Here is an 18,186-nt window from a genome sequence, read left to right on the forward strand (position 1 = left end):
TTGGATATGACTAAGGCTTATGACAGGGTGAACTGGAAATTTCTCTATGTGATTCTGGAGAAGATGGGTTTTCCTTTCAGATTTATTATCCTCATCAAGCACGCTATTGAACATTGCTGGTTCACCATTCTGGTTAATGGAGAACCATCTGGTTTCTTCAAATCATCTCAAGGTCTTAGACAAGGTGATCCAATTTCCCCTGCTTTATTCATCCTTGCCACTGAGGCTCTTTCTAGAGGGCTTAATCACCTTTTCTCTCAAAATCCTGGTATGTTCTATCAGATGGGCTATAAAGCTAGAGTGTCTCATTTGGCCTATGCGGATGACATCATCATTTTCACCAGATGTGAAGAACACTCTCTGACTAAACTGATGCAATTCCTAGAGCTATATGAGGACCAATCTGGCCAAAAAATCAATCACTCCAAGAGCTTCATTATCCCTGGTAAGAAAGCTAATAACGTTGCCCACAGAATCAAATCCATTACTGGCTTCAATCTCAAGTGTCTTCCTATCACATATCTTGGAGCTCCTCTGCATAAAGGTCATAAGAAGAAAATTCTTTATGAACCTCTTATTGACAAAATCAGAAACAGGATCAGTGGATGGGAGCATAACATCTTTCACAAGGGGGCAGGCTTTAACTTATTAAAAGTGTCTTGTCCTCTATGCCTGTTTATCTTCTTCAAGTTTTGAGTCCTCCTATTGGCACTCTGCAGAAAATTGAACAACTTTTTTCCAAATTCTTTTGGGGATCCACTACTGACCACAGGAAAATTCATTGGACTAAATGGGCTTTCATATGCTATCCTTGTGAAGAAGGGGGCTTGGGTATCAGAAACATTAGGGATACCGTCACAGCCTTTACCCACAAACTCTGGTGGCGGCTGAGACAAAACAACTCTTTATGGGCCAGCTTTACTATTAGTAGATATTGTAAAAAGTCTACTCCTGCCTCTACTAAAGCTAAATCGAAGGACTCTAACATTTGGAGAAGAATTTGTAGAATTAAATCTATCTCTCAGGAGAACATTTTTTGGAGCCTTGGAGCTGGCAATGTATCTTTCTGGTATGATTGTTGGCTCCCTGCTGGCACCCTTCATTCCCTCATACACCCCAACAGAGCATCCAATGCCCTGGTCAATAACTTCTGGAACAACCACACATGGGATATTGGTAAATTGAAGGAGGCTATTCCTCAGCATATCATGGAGCTCATTTTGCAGATCCCCATTGATCCCCAGCAACAAGATTTTATGCATTGGAAACCATCCCTCCACGGCTCCTTTTGTACCAAATCAGCTCGTGAGATTAGTAGAGATCACAAACCTTCCCTTCCCATTTTCAAAAATCTCTGGTCTCCCCTTGTCAAGCCTACTATTTCTATCTTCATTTGGAAAGTCTTCCATAACTGGATTCCAGTCGATAGTAGACTCAAACAAAAGGGCATATCTCTGGCCTCTAGATGCGTTTGCTGTTTGAAGGAGGAGGAGAATATTCCTCACCTTTTCCTTCATAACAAGGTCTCCCTTGAAGTTTGGAGCTTCTTTGCCTCCAAATTTCAACTCAATATTCCTGTCACGGACAATTTTTTCATGATCCTTCAAGCCTGAAAAAGTAATATCTCTAATCAGCTTCACATGAGAGATATTCTTCCCCCGCTGATCATGTGGAACATTTGGACTTGTAGGAATGCTGCCATATTTGAGGGGGCTCCTTTCAAAGCTTATCGTATTATCTCTCAAATCCTCAATTATCTTCATCTACTTGGTAAAACCAACCTCATGAGAGCTATACACTGGAAAGGGGACAGATTTGTTGCATCTCTTTTTAAAATTTCATTTCCCCCTCAGAAGATATCATCCAGAATCTCTATTGTTAAGTGGATTAAGCTAGATAGGGGATGGTTTAAATTGAACACGGATGAGGCCTCAAAAGGAAATCCAAGCGTTGCAGGAGCAGGCGGCATCATCAGAAATCATCTTGGTCAGACTGTATTTGCATTCCAGGAACATCTTGTGTTAAATTGTGCATTAATAACAAAATTAGGAAAATATGGGTGGAAACAGATGCCAACATCGCCATCAAGCTTATTTCCTCTCCCCCCCAAGGGCCTTGGCACCTTCAAAACTTGCTGCAACATATTAGAGAGCTTCTATCCAAAACTGAGTTCAAGATAACACACATCTTTAGAGAGGGTAACCAAGTGGCCGATTATTTTGCTAACCAAGCTTGTTTCAGCCAACATCTCACCATTTTATCCCCAGATAATATCACTGGTATTTCTAAAGTTTTGATTAGACTTGACGCCTGCTCCTTGCCTGCTATTAGAATCAGAAGTACTAGATACCTTTAATTTCAGCTTTACATAATTTTTCATGAAATTAGGCGTATTTCACTACTGACTATTTCTTCGCTGTCATTTATTTCCCTATCTGAGCTTTTCTGTGCTGCTTTTTGTTTGTTCCTATATGGGGTCCTAGGAGGTTACTCATCCATATTGGTTGACGTTGGGACCAATATTCTCTGGTTACCTTTGGTCTTATCACTTTCTCCTTTATCTAGTTATTTGCTGTTTTATCTTTTGCAGGTATTATGAACCCCTCCCAGAAGTTCAAAGGCTGCTAGCCATACAAACTTGTTCTCCACGGTTATACTTATGTTCATTATTTATCGTTTTGGAACATTACATACACTTTGGCTTGGCCTTTTTGTATAGATTTATTTGCAGGTGCTGTGCGAGCCACGACGTGGTAGGATAATAAAAATCTTTTTGACTTGCCATAATTCCTCTATGACACCTGTTCGGGTCTTTTGTTGTAAGGGAGTAGTACTCCTTGTTTATTGTTGCTCTATTTGTAAGGGAGTAGTACTCCTTGTTTATGGTTTTACTAGAAATTTTAGGAAGGTAGCTCTTCCGGCTGTAATTATCTTGTGCATTTTAATATAGAAGGATTGGGGACTCCGAAAAGCTCCCCCACCTCTAGGTGGTTTTAAAAAAAAAAAAAAGGTACCAAGAGGACGATAAAATATATAAAAATTTAACTTTAAGGATTATATTTTATTTTAAACCTAGGAAGTGAATTACAAATGGTAGACTTAATTAAATTGCTTCCTTATTAATTAAATCAATTATTTGCAATCTTTTCAGAAAATACAATTGTACGAACAATAATGATTCAGTGATAGAAACATATAAAAGAAGTTGTGAACATAATATTTTTTCTGGCTAATAAGTACTATATTTATGTTTGGATACATATTTCTGCATTTAAATTACACATAATACATTAAAGTTAATTTATCCTGACATATTTAAGCATATACATATAGGAAAAAATTGCAAGCAACCTCTTATAATATCGCAAATGAGCAAATTACCCCTTTATAAAAAATAAGTATTGATTTACCTCCCTGTATTTTTTTAAAGGATTATACAGGGATATACAGGGAGATAAATTGCTTCATTTTATAAATCATAACGGGTAAATTATTGTATTTTAAAAAATATAGAGAGATAAATCACTACTTATTTTTCATAAGGGGTTAAAATGTTGTTTACCCTCTATATACATATATACATTTCGATTTTTTTCATGTAGGTAGCATTTCCCTAACAAAAGGATTATGTCGATACTCTCCGATTAGATGTACCTAAATATTCACTCTTACTTTGCCTTTTATTGTTCCAAACTCCCCAACACCACATTGGGTTCTTATCATTACTAAATCCCATACATGAAACCCAAAGAATGAAATTTCTCCCTGGTAAGTGCATCTATTTTCTCCACAATCTCATCAGATAGATGGTCCTTGTAACCCCCAACAACCCCATTTCTAAAGAAAGAATTTAGTGTTAGGTTGAGTGGTATTCCAGGGAGAACATCCTCGGACTTGTTCACTTCATGACTACTTAGTACCTCAAAGCTGCAACTCTTCACAATCTCTCTCACCTGCCCCTCCACATCCTCTCCTTCAAAGGGACACCCCAAAAACTCAGCCAAATTCTTGACATGAGTTTCAGGGTCATTCTTAAGCTCCTCATAAGTGAGAAAGTGCGCATTTTTTGGCCTTTTCAAACTCAACTTTCTGTAACCCATCACATGATCATCATAAGGCCCATAAGGAGTAACTCCACAACAAAATTTCTCCACTGCCACTTCGAAAGGCCAGGGCTCCTCCCTTGCCTTCTCCCACTTGTTCACGAAATGCCATGTCGATACAAGAGTGTCCTTCGGATTCCGTGTCACATAAACTACACGACAATCTGATGAATCTAGGGTTCTTTCTAGGAGTTGGTATGGCATGTGTGTGCTGAAAATTCGTCGACAGTGATTAGCATCAGGAGAGACGACTGTGGTAGACTCATAAGGCGGCTTACCATAGGAATCAAAGTATTCCAGAAATGGGACCAACGAGTGTGGATTTTCGACAGTCAAGCGATGTTTGGAGGATGGGTTAACAATAGAGTAGAGAAGGGCTTTGAGCCAAGTGGTGCCAGTTTTAGGAAAAGAGGCTAAGATTACATCACTGGGAAGTGGTCGAAAATTCTTATTAACTCTGATAACACCTTCGATCGATTGAGGCAAAAACCAAAAGCCTCCAAGTTGATAGAGATAATCATCGGCCCACCATTTTTCTCTAGGGAGGGAAGATAACTCCAACTCCAAGTCAAAACTAGAATCCTCCATCTTAATTAATTAATTGGTGAATATGAGAGCGAGAGGAGTAGCAATGGTTGGAGTAGTTCGATGGATATATAGATAGGAAATGAAGTACATATTTATAGAGGGAACAATCTATTTATGTTTAAATTGTCCTAGGATATTAATTGGACGAGTTGGCCCAATTAACTGTACTAAATTATATTTAGTGTTGAGGGACTCTTTATGTCGCATACTTTTTGCAAACCTTGCAAAATTTTAGTCCCAATACGTATTTGGTCCTGAAAAAGTTTGACTCACAATTATATATTTTGTACATAATATCTATAGAAAAGTCGTTGAAAAAGTTTGACTCACAATTATATATTTTGTACATAATATCTATAGAAAAGTCGTAATGGAGTTGGGTCGCATTTTAACATTTTAATAAATTATGTATTATTGTGTCCATATTATATTAAAATCGCAAATCATGAATTTCATATGAGACCCTTTAGTGTTTAGGGACTCTTTAGGCTTTAAAGCAATTTTGGTCCCGTAACTTTAGTGATTTCCCGATTTGGTCCTTTAACTATTCGATTTTCCATTTTGGTCCTTTAACTTTTAAATCTGTTCTGTTTTGGTCCTTCAGCCAAATTAGTGACTATTTTGCCCTTCTTAAGAAAACTGAATATAGCCATACTCATGCCCTAGTTTGGCCCATCATGCTTCCGTAATAAAACTAAACCTCCATAAATTCATACCTTGATTTGACCGTCCTGCTTTTGGGTATTCCAAATCTTTGATTTTACGGACTACTTCCAACCACCCAACCGCAGCTGATGGTTCGCAGAAACTTGGCTCCTTCAGTAGCAAAACAGCACAGCCCTATTTCGTTTCCTACCTTAGGGCGTAAAAGATGTTTCGAAATAGAGACTTGATAATATTTTGGATAAACAAGTGGAACAGAAGTCTTTCTTTATTGAAGAATATCGAGAATATTACATAGATACTATTCCTCCGTTGGAGGAGACAACTGTTTAAACTCTCATAGGATAGAGGACTAGACTCGTTGGAGAAACCCCCATAAACTGAAAGATTAAAATACTAGAGATATTGAAAACACTCAAATAATGCTTTGAAGAGTAGGAGAAGTTTTTCTGATAATCCCCTTCTGCTTCATTGCCTCTTTATTTATAGGCGTCCGCGGACTTAAAATTCGGACTCCAAAACTTGCTTTTGTGATGACGTCATTGCGTTTATCATCGCCTTGTGATTTCCAGCTGTCTGTCATAAATAGTTTGTCGGTCACATGATTTCCAGCTGGCTGCTTTGCTGACTGTTGGCTTTTGTTATTTTCTGCCGACAGTCTTATACTTTCGATTTTTTACATCGTTGAACTTTTACTTCTCTTGGTAAAAATTTTTCTCTTTCCCTTGTCTTGGTCCGGTTTGGGTTTATTTTTCATGACCCGAATCTTTGTCCTGAACAGGGGCTTTTCTTGTTTCTCGCAGCAAGGGCATAAATGGTTGTGCCATTGCCCAACATGCAACATGTTGCACGTCTTCATCCTTGTGGCTTCGGTTGCTGGCAGCTTATTTTTCCAAATTAACATCCTCTTCTTTTCGAATAAGCTTTCAGCAAACTCCGTGCTTTTCCCTGTCATGGAATTTAACAGGAATGATCCATTCACTTTGTTTGAGAAAATCTTGAATGGATACTTGACTTTGTCCATCTCTGTGTGACAGACCCATAGTCCCCAAGCTCTCTTGGTAGAGATACTATCTTCACTAATGGCTGATACTAAGGGAGCTTCTCCTAAGGCAGCTTTGATTTTGTTGAAAGCTACCATATCTGACCTCTGCAGCTTCATGAAATGGAATGTTGGATGAGACTCTTTTCCTGCAGTTTCGGGAGCTACTGAAACAAATTTTATCTCCAGAACATCGCCTCTTTTCAAGTGGATGTTGTTTTGCCATGAATCAAAGACCGCCCCACTAATCCACTCCGGAAGTTTTGACATTTCCGAAAAACATGGTGACATAGTATGAACTGAAGCAAGTGCTCCAAAATCATACCATTCTCTGACATCTTCTGGTTTTGACCCTTCTAACATCCAGGCTCTGTTATATTTTCCGGACGTTTCGATAATGGTCTTGCTTGGATTGACTCTTTTGCGGGAAATTAATTTTTCCCACATACGCTGATAATCCTGCCAAGCAGAAGAAGATATTAATTCGTTAGTATTAGCCTTAGAGGTGCTTGTCATTGTCCTAAGGCTAATCTCTCCCTCTTTAACCCCAGAGGTGCTGGGTTGACTTGAACCTACAGGAGTTTGCACTACCTATGATTCAATTGTTGCCTTTTCACCAGAGTCTGGTGATGGCCTTGTGCAATCGGTACTTGAATCCGACGCTACATGTGTAGAGCCCTGTACTCTAAAGGCATGTTTTGGGTCATGCTCCCTCAACTCGTGAGTCATCCACGAAGGTGCCGCCTTCCGAATTAATTCTTGTAAGTCATTCCATAGCGAGGTGGATGCTAATAAGGAACTCCTTATTGCGACCTGGACAATGTTTAGATCAGCTCTTTGGATTTGTCCGGCAATTTGGGCGTTAACCGCTAGCTGCCCGAACTTTCTGTCAAACTCCTTGAGGTTTTCCCTAAGGTGCCTGAGTCTCAACATGATGGAGTTTGCTTCAGATTCCCCCATCTCTCGTCAGGAAATCTGCAAGAACATTCTCATGAGATTTTATAACGACAATATTATAACGATAATATTGGCATTCTGCTTGCCATCTGATAATACGAGCTTTCTCTATTTTTTATTCTAATTTATTTTTTAAGAAAACCTTAACATTAGTATTATCAACTTTTAAAGTAAATTCTTTAGCAAGTAAATATAAAGGCCATTTTTTGAAAGCCTTCCAAACCGCAAAAAAATTTTTCTCGTTTATGTGCCAAACTTTGGCTTGTCGTTCTGAGAACAACCCTCCGGTATATCTATAAGGTTCTTCCCCTGTAGTTGTCTTCTTAATGAGCACTGCCGCCCATCTGTAATCATTGGCGTTTGTGTAGACTACCAATTCATCCCCGTCTTGCGGTATAGCAAGTTTTGGAAGGTTATTGCAAACTTGTTTTAGCTCACGAACCCTTTTGGTGTGGATTTCTTCCCATTTCCACTTTGAACTCTCCGTTTCTTTCAGAAGTAGTCGGAAATCCTTTCTGTATTTTGCAAGATCCTTAATGAAGATTCCTGTAAAATTAACAACTCCCAAGAAGCTTTGCAATTGCTTCTTGTCTTTGAGTTCATCTGGAAAATTGCGGATTTTCTCCACAATATGGTCCTGCAACTCAATTCCTGTTTCGTCAATAAGGATTCCTAAAAATTCAATCTTATTGACTGCAATAGTAGCTTTCTTTTCAGAAAGTACAAAACCTTCTTTATAGCATGCATCGGAAAATATTTGAAGATGTTTAATATGCTCTTTTCTATTTTTGGATGCAATTAGTATATCGTCAATATAGACAAACATGAACTCAAAATAATCTTTGAAAAGATTATCCATTTTTCTTTGAAATATCTGGGGTGCATTAGCTAAACCCATTGGAAGCACATTCCAGATATACTGTCCCTGTGGTGTAGAGAATGCAGTAAATTTCTTTGATTCATTCTCCATCTTAATCTGATAAAACCCAGATTTGCAATCGAATTTAGAAAACACTTTTGCTTCTTTAATGCAATCAATTAAGTGTTCTCTACTAGGAATGTAATAACCATCAAATTCTAATATCTTATTAATACCTTGATAGTTAATAACCAACCTGGGTTTACCTCTCTTAATCTCACCATAGTTTCTTACCAGGAATCCAGGGCTACTGTAGGTAGAGATTCCAAGTTTAATGAGTCCAAGACTGATATGCTCTTTGATTATCATCTGCATATCCTTCTTATCCTCCATGTTCATCTGGATAGGCTTGTATCGAACATACTCGTATTTGCACTGCTCTTTGACCTTTAGAGTAGCTTCGATCTTGTTCCTATCCCACCAAGCCAGAGGATTCTCACTGAAGTTCCTCTGGATAAGCCTCTTGACATTCTCAAGAGAAAGTCTGCTATCTTCGCTAATGTCTAGTGATTTCATCTCCAGTAGTGCTTCTTTAAGGTTTAGAATTTCCTCATCGGATTCTTTATAGAAGCTATCGCTGTCCATGAGTCCCTGCTGCCTGAAAGACAAAAAGATCTTACCAAATTTTCTCTTATCCTGCATTTTTGGATGAGTTAATTTGGCATCAAAATCATCACGTTTGCTGCGAAAATTTATCGGCATTATCCTGTTGAATGCCTTTTCTCTTTGCAACACCTGTATCTCACTACCACAGTTAGTAGTAAAGATTAACAGATTTCTCTGATTATCCTGCATATATTTTGCTAATGTTTGAATAAAATTGTTACCTAGCAAGATATCTGCACCTGTATCATGAAGTAAATAGGAGGTGTTTTTACCCTAAACCAGAGTGATCCAAATGCTCCTCCAATCATGATCTTGGCTTCTCGTATTCCCTTATTGAGTATCAGAATTTTTTGTGAAAAATCCCTTCCTGCAATAACGGGTAAGGTTTCCCTTGCTTCCTGAGGGAAAACTCCGGGTTTTGCTGTGCATGTTTTCCTGAAAGTTGTGTCTCATGTTCAAAATCAAATTAAAAAATGATTAGAAATAAAAAAATTAAATGAAATTACTAATATGCGTTAAAGTACTTACTATCTTCCGCTTGTGCACCCTAACGGATGTCCCTACGATAGACGGTCGCAGCAGCTTCCAGGTTGGCGCCTCAGTTGACCTAATTCTTGGTCGACTGGTCCTAGAATTCTGGGCTCGACTAGAATTCCAAGAGCTGGGGCCAGATCTCCTCGGTCAACCATAGTGGTCCAGCCAACTGGTTCTACGTACCTCACATCCCGGAGATTGATGAAACGCCTTTGGGTCACAGAGTGAAGTAGTGGGGCTAGTGGTGGTGGTGGTGCATACCACGGCCTCGACGGGGCCTGTGTACAACTGGCCCCCGTCGCCGCATTTGACCTTACTGTGGGGGGGTTTGCAGGTATTGGCGGGGGTTGAGAGACTCCCTCCAAAGATGGGGCAACCGAAGATGCATTCGCTGGCTCTTCCCGGGGAGGACCACAGTTGCAGGCGCGCAACCTCGTCTCGAAGGTGGCGGAGCACCATCTTCAATATCTACCATTGAAAAAAATTATTGAAATTAGAAACACATCATTATATTTTATTATTCATAAAATTATATTTTTTTGCTAAAATTAGCATTAATTAATTACATAAAAATTGTTTTAAGGCCCTAATTTTTTTCCTAAAATATTTATAAAAATTTCATTATTTTTCTAAAATTGGCATCAATTAAATATATAAAAATTGTATTTAAGTCCAAATTTTGCCTCATATTATATTATTGATGAATTGTAGCCTAAAATTCGTAATTCTCCTAGAAATTGCATTTAGGTTTAAATTTTGCCTAATATTACATTAATGACAAAATTTACCCTAAAAAATTCATAATTCTCCTAGAAATTGCATTTAGGTCCAAATTTTCTGTTAAATTACATTAAGGTCTAAATTTTTCACCTAAAATTACATTAGAGTCCAATTTTTTCCGTCTAATACATATTTCTCCTAGAAATTGCATATAGGTCCAAATTTTGCCTTAAATGACACTATGGTTCAAATTTCACCTAAAATTAGATTAAGGTCCAATTTTTTCTAAAAAGTTATAGTAAGGTCCAAACTTATCCTAAATTTACATTATGTTATATTTTTCACCTACAAATTGCATTTAGGCCAATATTTTTTCTAAAATTTCAGAAAATAAAAAAGTTTCAGAAATTTTCCAAATTTTCAGAAATTTTGGAAAACTTTATGAATTCTTTTTTAAAAATACAGAAAATAAAAAATTTCTACAAATTTTCCAAAAATTTCAGAAATTTTCCAAAAATTTCAGAAATTTTATTAAAATTAAAGAAATTTTATTAAAATTAAAGAAAATAAAAAAATACAAAAAAAATTACACAAAATTTTGCTAAGAAGAAACTTACCTGTGGTGGCTGGTGGTAGGGGCGGGGGAAGAAGAGGTGGGGACGGTGGTGGGGCTGGTGCGAGTGGAAGGGAAAAGAGAGAGAATGAGATGTAGAGAGCGAGATAGAGAGAGAGAGAGAGGTGGGGCAGGGGGGTGGCTGGCGACGTCAATAGTAGGGGTGGCGCGAGTGGAGAGAGAGAGAGAATAGGGAAAGAGGAAGAGGGAAGAAGAAAAATCAGTCAAGTGTTGTATATATATAATTTTTGGAACCTCCAAAGTCGTTACAAAATTCATTACAAATAATTAATTAATTTTATTGAAAATATTTAAAAACAAAGATGTCATTTTCAATGATTTAATACTGTGAAAACGTATCGTTGTAGTGCAACAATATAATTAAAATACATAAGAAAACAAAAAAATTTAATTGATATTGACGCATGTACATGGTGCGTAATAAATTTCTATAATCATAAATGCTAATGTTACATTGATATAACTGTCATCTTACAGTGTTGAACTGCATGGGTTAATCGGGTTGTCAAAATTACGATTAAATCGCCAGATATGATCACACTTACAAAGTGATCTATTCGACGAAGTTGTAGCCTTATTGGGTGTACGGATTTCAACATATCGTACCTGAAACATAATATTACACATTCAAGATGGTGTATTTGTGATTTAAAATCATACCGTCTGATATGATTTGATGAGCACATACTTGTATATTTTTAAATTTGGTAGAATCGGGTGGCCGGATGTAAGGATATTGTGTTTTTCGATCTGAATTTATAAGATGGCTCATTTTTTGTAACTGCTTTTTGTAACAGCTGGTATAATTTACCATTGTAACAGAATTTGTAACGGTCTTTGGAACGACAAATCAAAATTAAAATTCCCACCTATTTTTTTATTTTGATTTCAAAAATTTTTGTTTGTAACGGCTTTTTGAAATTTGGCTGTTACAAAATTTTATTTCCCACCTATTAACAAAAGTTGACCGCCTTATTCTGTAATTGCATTTGTAATGATTTTTAAATAAATTGGCCATTCCAAATAATAAATTTTTAAAAATAATAAAAAATTATTATAAATTTTTTTTATTTTACAACGTTGCAATAGAAAAATATTTCATTCAAAAAATATGCATTATGTAGCCTCGTATTCATCGTCGTCAATCTCGTAGTCCTCAAAAGATCGTCCAGAATTTGTAAACTATTGGAATCACGTAGATCGTACGGCTGATTATCTATAGCAACTTTAGGGACTTGTACGACTTCCTCCAATTGATATGCGCCCTCAATCCATTTGGACTCATCAAACTCTCCAAGCCTTGGCTTTGCAGACAACCATCAAATCCGCTTTGTCTTTCTTCATACTTGGGTACTCAGTATAGTACACTTGCACTACTTATTGTGCAAGTATGAATGACTCATTCTTTTGGTATACCTTTTTGGTACACTTGTTGATGTAAACATAAAAAAGGTGATAGTATACCTTCATGCCTCTTACTGGATCGACCAAACGACATTTCAACAGAATGGCTTGCAAGTTCAAAATAAGTGGATATGTCAATTGAATGATCTCTTTGATGATTCCATAGAAGTCATTGTCTTTGTCTGTATACGATGAACTTTTGACACACACCCCACAATTTATTGTTGACTTGCTAACATTGTGACGTTCTGTCTGGAAGTTGTACCTGTTCACAAAGTAGTAAGGCACCAACGTCACTTTTGCACTTAGACCCCAAAAATGACACTTGAGGAGCTTGTTGTCCATTTAGTTCAACTCGGGATGTACCTGTACGTTCATATATTAATCAAATATTTTGAACTTTGACACAACGTACTTTTAAAAATTCAAAACCAGAAATGTATTAACTTACACGTCATTTGAACCGATCCATGAATTTATTCGATACAAGTCAATCAATATTGGGTCGACCGAATGGTGGTGCTGGTACAGCTCGTTCAGGTATGAGCTGTAGATATTAGTTAGATAAATGATATGTACATACATGAATACACAAATTAACATCAAGCTTATATTGAAAATAACATCTTACTCATAATATGGCGTGACTACTTCACAGTTGGTCAAAATGTACGTCTCAATGATGTATCGTTCTTGTCTACTAAGCTATCTATTTTTTGAGGCACCACTAGCCTTACCAGTGTAGTTGAAAATAGACACCTAGATTCTAACATCTCTGCTCGTGCGCTCATCATTCATAAGAGGCATGCTTTGTTTGGAAAAAACGTCCAACTCAAAGTACTTTGAATGCACTAGATAAGTCTTATGATGACCATGTCTCAAACACGATCACCTCTAGTACAAATCAAAGATACAGTCATTGCATGTACGTGATTCCTTCAGTTATATTGACCAAGCCTCCAAGGCTTCCATACAAAGATCCCCGCGAGTCAGTTCAGTCAATTCTACACCTAGTTAATCGACCCATTAAGATTGCATAGATGTTCCACGTCTATTGCCGATGGAACACGACACTCATGAAATGAATGCGACTTTTAATGCAAGTATCCATAGGACACTTCGATGCCCATTCTCGTGGTCCTCGATTTGAAACATTTCAGACCCAACCCTAAAGAGTTCGTTTCATAACCACCATTCAATACTCAGTCCAACTGTTGCATGGTTGTTCAAGGTGGTCTATGGGCTTTGTTGTGATGTTTGACAGAAACACAAAGATAAATGTAATGAGCACTAAAAATGAAATGCCAATAGCAAATACTCATTTTATTCACTGAAATAATATAAAATCGAGTCATTGTCAGAATAGGTTACAAGCATGCGAATTCAATTGGCTTTCAGGTCACCTATTCTAACAACAGATACATGTACTGAAGACAAATAGTTACCATATTCGTCGAGACAATATTGCTAAATAAAGATTGCTTGAATGATTTTCAAAACCGCCAATCAAATTGGTTTTTGGTCACCTATTCCAATAGAGATTTAGCTAAAATTTCCTCTCAATTCTATAATTTTTTGTCCTCTTTTGAAATTATTCCATACCTGATATTACTCTGTATCTGTTGACATTTTATCCTTGTTTATATCTTTCTGCATTTGCTGCTAATATCTCTATTTTGCAGGTATATATAGCAATGATGAATGTCAAATCCGATCTTGAATTTAGTTCCCTCTTTTGGGTTGTAGTCCAACGTGGAGAATATTCAAAACTTTATGCCCAGGACCAAAATTGATAGGCCCAACCCACACCGTCCAAGGCCCACACACTTGGATGTTTTGGCCCATACCGATACCTATTACCTTGCCTACAATCACCCGACCCAGTTTCTCATTTAAATATTTCTCTCTCTCTCTCTCTGTCTCTCTCTCTCTCTCTCTCTCTATGCAGAATGAAATCTCTAACCCTAATTCTTTGGCTCATCTCCTTCTTCCCCCTTCTCTGTTCTCAGTTTTGTTTCCTCCATAAATGCCTCATTCTTTGATACTAATGTCCTACATCCTATATATATATTTCCAATGGCTCTTCAAATGAGTAAGGAGTTGGATACAATTAAAAGGGGTTCTTCGTGAACCAAGTAGAAACCTGAGTGGTTTTAGTAGTTCTATGTGAATCAGCCTTAGTGGCGAGTTTTGTCCTTTGTGGACAGACCTTGATTGTTGATTTGGGTGTTAGCAACTGGTGCGTATGGTTACTGGCATTGGTGGCTGTGGGCTTCCTTCTCCAGATCTGGCATCTTGAGCTAAATATTTTTCTCTTGTTCTTATTCTTAATTAACTATTATATCTCTATAACTATTAGTTGGTAATATAAAGGGGTTTCTGTAACCTATCACTCTCTGTAATAGTTGATTAGGGCTTTATATTTGTTTAGGCACATCAGTGGTGGTGTTTTCACCCAACAGTGGTATCAGAGCCTTCGAATTCTGTCTCCAACACAAGTAAGATAGTTCCTACTATTTTCTCTTTTTGCGAAATAATTCTATTTTTCTTTTTGTGCAATTTTCTGCTTTGTGCTTATCTCAGAAGATCTATTTTTCTTTCTTGCTGTGTGCGAATTTTCTGGAATATCTTGAGATTGTGTTTAGATAATTGGAATTGATTGTTGGAATTTTAAATCCCTACTCACAAATTATTTTTTGGGGCTGTTTGTTTGGATATTTTTTTGAAATATCTGATATTTTTTAGTCAAGTATTTTCTCTGTTGAGCGCATTCTGTTTCTACTTAGTGCTGACAAATTGATATTACCCGCTTCGAGCAAAAAATGGCTCAGTGTTGATTAGTTTCTGACAAATCTAAAACTGTTTCGCTGTGTGGGAATACTTTTTGTTGTGTGCAAAAGTTATTCAATGCTTAGTGCATAAAAAAATACTGCTTAGTGAATCTAATCTAAACTGCTTTGTGGTTCTGCTAAGTGCTTGAAATATTTCTACTTTGTGCTTATTTCTCCGAACTCAAGACCAAACCCTTTCGAATCCCTCACCGAGCCGGACCCCCTTGAGGTTATCTGGTATTTGGTTCAGATTTAGCTAAGGTTACCTCTCAAATATGTGGTTTTTTGTCCTTTTTAAAAATTATCCTGTACCTGATATTACTTTGTTTCTATTGATATTTACCCTGTTTATATCTTAGTGCATAATATTATTGCTTTGAGAGTCTGAATTAGTTTATCTCCTTAGTGGGACGAGACATGGCTGAGCGAGGAGTAGGTAGAGAATGCTTGTGTTGATGCTTTTCTCTGTTTCTTAATGGCGAAGGCTCTTAAGGTTTGGAAGTGGGGTGAAAACTGATGATCCATTAATTGTTAATCATCATATTTTATTCACAAATCCTTGGAGATTACCTGTTTCTGAGTTCTGGCATTTTGTGGATGATGTAATTGATTTTCAGTTTTTGGTAGAAAGTTTCCATGTTGTTCACTTCTTGCTGTGAATTACGTTATTCAAATTAATTGACATGATAAAGAATAGTTTGATCCTGCACGATGTATGTTTCTTGGATTGAAGAGTATTCTCTTCTCTTCGGTGGGATTTTTGATGGAGCGAATTTTGTGGAATTTCTTGAGATTGTGTTTCCATAGTTGGACTTGATTGTTGGAATTTCAAATCCCTACTTACAAATCATTTTGGGGATGTTCGTTTGGATATTTTTTTTGAAATATCTTATATTTTTTAGTCATGTATTTTCTCTGCTTAGCGCCGATAAACTGATATCAACCGCTATGTGCAAAAAATAGCTCAGCGTTTATTAGTTTCTGAAAAATTCAAATTTTTTTCGCTTTACGCGAATACTTTTTGTCGTGTGCAAAAATTATTCAGTGGTTAGTGTATAAATAGTACTTGATGGGCATCTAATGACAAATGCTTGAAATACCTACAATACCCTTAATGAAGGGTATTTTAGTCTTTCTGCGCACAAGATCCGCGTTCTATTGATCGCATAGGTCGGAGCCCTGTTATCTAGACCCAAATACCCGTTGAAGACCCAGGCAACGTGCACCGTACGATATTGGACGTAAGCTAGCTGAATAACGCTACGTGGTCCATTCAACAGTATCCACCTAAGCCCTATAAATACCCCAAGACACCATGATTTGAGGTAACTGATTCCAAGTTCTTTTCGATCTAAACATGTGATCGCAATATTTTACCTCGATCTGCCTAACTTGAGCATCGGAGGGTCGTTGTCGGGGACGTGCCCGACGAGCTCACCGTTCTTGTCTTATTCTCAGGAACCCAACACTTGATCTTGAAGAAGTTAGTCATCTGTGAGGAGCTCGCTCTTTTAGGACGCTGAATTCGTGCAAGATCAGTTGGCACCGTCTGTGGGAAATCCCTGAGAGTCGACAGTCAACATGGTAGGTTCATCGAGGAGAAATGTAGTAGAGGAAGAGACTTCCAGAAGAGGCGGAGGATCAATGGTGCACATGACGAGAGATGAGCTGCAGAGGATGATAGAAGAAGCGAGCAAGAATGCCATAGTGGAATATGAAAGAAGGACTGCGATCCCTAAGGTTAAGGAGACTTCGAGAAGACAGTTGTTCGAAAGTAGAGAGCCGCGGAGAGAATCTGGGGAATCGAGCCAGCAAGAGTATAGAAGCAGAAGGCAGGCACCATCAGAAGCAGGCTCTAGTAGTCAGGTCCGTGCAAAAGGAAGAGAACCTGCGATATCCCATGCAGAGGTTGAAAGTGTCGGCAAACAGATTGAACTCTTGGGAAAGCAGATTGACGAGCTAAAAAAGCGGGGAAAGATAGTTTCACGTAACAAAAACTCTCCATTCAACAACGACATATTGGTTCAGGTGGTGGAACCGGGATTCAGAGTGCCCGACTTGCAAAGATATGATGGAACCAAAGACCCTTACAAGAAGCAAAAGAGGTCGGCTACGCACTTGTTCAACATACGCCAGAAGGAAGATGAGACCTTGAAAAGCTTCATGGGGTGATTCAACAACGAGATGCTGGAAATCCAGGATCTAAGAATTGATATGATGGTCAGTATTCTGATACATGGTTTAAAGAAAGGCCCATTCACGTCTGCGCTCGCGCGCGACCCTCCTGGTGATGTTGAACAATTAATGGCTCTGGTCTAAAAGTACATCGATGAGGAGGAGATGAATGCTATGAAATATCTCTAGCGTAGGGAGAGAGAGCAAGCATATCGCCGACCACAAGAAATCAAAGAAGGTGGTGGAACAAGAATGAAGAACGATAAACCAAGGGAACTGAAATATCAGCCTAAGTATCACAATTTTACTCCCTTAACTGTATCTCGAGAAAAAGCCTTGATGACGGTGGAAAATGCTGATTTGCTAAAATGACCTAGATACACCAGGTACACCTCTTCTAAGAAGTTTTCTAACAAGTATTGTAGGTTCCATCGTGAAAGAGGACACGATATGGAAGAGTGCAGTTGAAAGATGAGATCGGGAGGTTGGTACGGCAAGAATATTTCCGGGATCGAGTTCCTAGTGGGTGCAAAGTTGGCAAAGATGAAGTTAGAAGGAGTCGATCGAGAAGTCAAGATCGCAACCCAGGTCCTGCAAAGATAGATAAGGCCCTAGTGAATAGAAGCAATGCACTGACTAAAGTGGTCATTACACGATTGCTTGGGGTTCGAGTGCAGGAGACTTGCAGAGAACTAGGAAAAGGTGCGCGAGAATCTTGGGGTCGAGTAGAGAAAGGGAGTTTGTATTGAAGGTGGAAGAGGAGGAAGCTGTCTCCTTTGACAGTTCCGACAGACCAGTGGAAAGTGGAGTCATGAAAGATCCGATGGTCATCAAGTTTGATACAGCAAATTTCACTGTTCATAAAGTGTTGGTCGATAGAGGGAGCTCAGTAGACATTATATCTAGAAGCGTGATTGACAAGATTGGGCTCGAGAATGCTCATCTTGAATCGGTGAAGATTCCTCTTGTCGGATTTGGAGGGAGTTAAATCGCATCGCTGGGCATGATTG

General features: G+C 38.0%; 1 pseudogene; it reads right to left on the minus strand.

Annotated features, from left to right (window-relative positions):
* Positions 1 to 3,683: 3,683 nt before the first annotated feature.
* On the minus strand, positions 3,684 to 4,691 carry LOC105162773 (cytosolic sulfotransferase 12 pseudogene; annotated as a pseudogene).
* Positions 4,692 to 18,186: the final 13,495 nt, after the last annotated feature.

Source organism: Sesamum indicum, linkage group LG13 (genome assembly GCF_026168435.1).
Source record: "Sesamum indicum cultivar Baizhima isolate 11 linkage group LG13, ASM2616843v1, whole genome shotgun sequence".
Taxonomy (NCBI): domain Eukaryota; kingdom Viridiplantae; phylum Streptophyta; class Magnoliopsida; order Lamiales; family Pedaliaceae; genus Sesamum; species Sesamum indicum.